General features: G+C 30.8%; 1 non-coding gene across 1 annotated transcript; it reads right to left on the bottom strand.

The window, feature by feature from the left end:
• Window positions 1-237: 237 nt before the first annotated feature.
• On the bottom strand, window positions 238-309 carry TRNAK-UUU (transfer RNA lysine (anticodon UUU)). The gene has a single exon. It is a non-coding gene; the product is annotated as a tRNA-Lys (tRNA).
• Window positions 310-4,013: the final 3,704 nt, after the last annotated feature.

The following is a 4,013-nucleotide window of genomic DNA, read 5'->3' on the forward strand; positions in this document are numbered from 1 at the left end:
ATGTCTTACTTTTCCCATTTTGAGAAATAGATAGATTTGATGTATTTTTACTATTCTCTTGATGATTTTCTTAATGAACTTTATTATACATTGGTTGATGAAGATCATGAACTAGGTGTTGTTGCCTTTCGGTTTATGAGATTAATTTGGAACGCATACTCATACCAAATCATAAAGGTTTCCTCACTACAACAATGCCTCAATAACAAGCAGGTATAATTTGTAAAATAGCATTTTCGCCGTCTGTGGGGATCGAACCCGCTACCACGTGGTTAAAAGCCACGCGCTCTACCATTGAGCTAAGATGGCTTGATGACCCTTATAATCAACCAATTAATTAATCAATTATATGTGCATTATTAAATCCAAATCGTCTAAAATAATCAATCCTATCTACATTGAAATCAAAACACTTTGGAGTCGGTTGCTTGCTATCTAGAAAGTGAGTTACTCATATATTAGAATCAAGGTTAAAGTCATAAGCGACTGCCTAGAGTAGTTTGCATCTTTCATTTTGACACTTCAACAAAAAAAATTCCTATTAGACACTTCAACTATATCAAATATATACCTAATTAAACACCTGACACTGATTTGGCACAACAAGTGAAATGCACATGCTGTTGAGCTCATGCCACTGTTTTAATTTCTTTTGTTTGCGGTTTTTTTTTTTAATAAAAAAAACAAAATCCCTTTCTTCTTTATCATTTATTTTTGTTTACATACCCCCTTCTCCATGAAAAACTATTTAATCTTTTTTATCTGGCGCAAAATTACTCATTAGATTTTTCATTTATCTTTTATTTGTGTTAAACAATTCGCATATTATATATAAATAATTTATCTAGAAGTCATTAAATTTCTTTTTCTAGAATATAGGAAATTTAAACTCAATTTTTTTTCTTCATTTACGATACTTTATAAAAGGTGCCAAGTTTAAAAGGGCTCCGGAGGTATTCTATTTAAAGAAAAATCAAGATTCCACTTAAATAACATATAATAGATATAATATATTGGTAGGTATACTTACCAAAAATAAAATTATATAGGTAGGTACTTGATTTGCATTGTGTCTTATTTTTTAGCAAGTAATTTAATATTACAAGATATATATATATATATATATATATATATATATATATATAGGATGGGAAAGTAATTTAATTATTAAAAGATTACTGGCCAGATTTGAACTAATGCCATAATTTCATTTGTAATTTTTAGCAAGTAATTTAAATATTATAGATTTACTAGCCTTATTTTAGCTAACACCATAATTTCATATTTTTATTCAAGCCTATATAAGAGTCCTAAATGACATCAACAATTCATACTTTCATATCATAGAAAAGTAAAATAGTGAAAAAAACATGAAGAGTTGCATTATGTTATTTCTTTTCTCTATGGCAATATTTTTCACTTTGTTTGACCCTTCGCTAGGTATGATTTCTTCTTCAATGCATATGCAATTTTTTTTCTACAAGTATGTCTTTGAATGTTTATTGTCATCATTCATCTTTTTAGGCGTATTGATTAATACGTTCTTATTCTTTTATGTCAGGTCAGCAGTTTTGCCCTGGAACCTTCACGGCTAATGACACATGTGCTAACATTAGTTGTGGCAATCTGCTCTATTTCACTGCCAAGTAAGATGCCTCATAGTTGTACTTGTGCTGCTGCAGGAAGCAATCAAAGCCTTTGTACATGCCAAATAGTTTGTTAAGCAAATTAATGGAAAAAAAGTGGTTATTATTGATGTTGATTGATGAGTAATCATACATTTGAATTGAGTTATTTAAAATAAAAAGAAACTATAGTTCTTTCTATGATATATATATTTGTACTATTCTACAAGTGTGAAATCTGAAAGTTAAAAGTTGAAAGACCAAAATAGCAATCAAAAGTTGAACGATAATTTTTCCCTTCAAACAAGCATTATCGAAAGAACATTTTCGTGAAAAAAATATATATAAATATTCATTGTATAAAGATAACAAAAAAAAATAGAGAAACTAAAAAACAGAGAAAGTGGAATGTGGGTTGCAACAAATATGGGACAGTTCGGATGGTTAGCCTTAAATAAGATCATTTATCACCAAAGACTTTTATTTCTTAGGAAATATGTGCTAAAGCTCAATCAATAGTTGAACACCCAATTACAAAGAATAAGAAAGATGAGTGTCAAAAAATGTAATGATTAATTATATAAGTCGCTACTATCCCACATATCAACATGCATTGTTACATCTTTAATTTAAAAATAAAATGATAAGGAATACATGAAGTTAATAATTTCATCAATTCAAGAAAGTCATTAGGTACCCACCTAAATTATCAATAAAATTATCTCATTTAGGGGAGGAAATGATCCACTTTCCATAAACACCATTTCGATTAATATACTATCCATAAACATTACCATTACAAAATTTACTTTCGGTCAGTTTCACTTTATCTCACAGTCGTTATTTAGATTAGTAAAGGAATGAGTTGTAGCTAGCTAGATGGTAATATAGGAACTTTCTTGGAAAATATAGAGAAATACAACTAAAATTGCAGTTCTTACAGGTAGGTTAATTTCTTACTTATATACTACTAAAAACATGAATTAGCCACGGAAATTTTTTGTAGCTAAACTACAAACAGTCGCTAATCCAATTTAGCAACGGATTAGTGACAGGTTATCATAATATTCTGTTGGCTAAGAGATAATTAGCGATGGATTAGCGAGAAAGTTCATAGCTAATTCAAGTTCTTTTCATCCTATTAGTATTAAAATCTAATAGTATGTAGGATGGCAAGTGCTTCACACACTTGATCAAAAATCTCGGGTTCAAGTTTTGAGAATTGAATCACCTTTGGTAGAGAGCGTTTCACCTCTAAAATGAAGTTTTCCGACTCAAATCTAGCTTAGTTGGATCTCAAAGTGGGTATCAAATATCGTGCGGAAAACAAAAAAAAAATTCCTTTGATTATTCATAAAATTATGTTTTATATTTTGCAAGTTTCGATTACATCCTGTTGTTTTGTTTTCTTCCTTTAATAATGTTACAACTCAACTATTGATTTAAGAGTTAACGCTCCATTTTGATATGTCATATTTAGATTTAAGAAACCCCCGACCACGTGGTTAAAAGCCATGCACTCTACCACTGAGCTAAGACAGCTTCTATGCTTTTTATTTATACACGATGTTTCAATATAATATTACTACACATGACAAAAGTCCAACCAAAACACTTAAAAAGACTTACTCCAAGATCCTACATTTTACAACATAAAAAGACACAGGACGTATAGTCTGTTCGAAATATACACAACATAGAAGCAAGGTCAGACCATCTTTATAAAATATGTCAAAACCCGCTATTAAAATCTAAATAAGAAGATAGTAAAAGGTTTAGAGGGTGTTTCGCTAAGTTTATAAGCTAGTCAAATGTAACACCCCGTAAACTTGAACGAGGTGTGAATGCGTAAAAATCTAGTGTTAAGATGATATTATATCTATATGAATCCATTCTTGATGAATTCGGGAGGAAGATGGTCGTTTTGAAGTCAAACCAACAATAGAAGTTCTTAAGGGCTCTTAAATTCGCCTAAGTTTTGGTAGGTCTGTCTTCTGGGCTATTTTCATGAAAATGTGTTTTGAATTTGGAAAACTTCCTTGATGAAAGTTGTAGATATTTGAAATATCTTTCAAATGGTAGGTCGCCCAGCCCAAGAAAAGTTATGTACAAAAAGTTATATCAATTTCTTGAAGGGCATAAAAGCTTAAAATTTCGCCCAAAGTACGCCTAGAAAGTGCGGAACGTCCTTTTAGGCCGTACTTCTTCCGTGCCTCACTATTTTTGGCAGCCATAGTATGGGCTACAAGTACGGGACGTACTTTGTGGTCGTACTTTCACCGTTTCTGGCAGAAAATTTGGTTTAAAATGGGTATGGTCTTATTTTTTTCCTTTTTTTTTTTCATTCTCCCAAACCCTAAGGACGAAAATCATTCCACCAAGTCTTCA

This window comes from Lycium ferocissimum, chromosome 3 (genome assembly GCF_029784015.1).
Source record: "Lycium ferocissimum isolate CSIRO_LF1 chromosome 3, AGI_CSIRO_Lferr_CH_V1, whole genome shotgun sequence".
NCBI classification, from domain to species: domain Eukaryota; kingdom Viridiplantae; phylum Streptophyta; class Magnoliopsida; order Solanales; family Solanaceae; genus Lycium; species Lycium ferocissimum.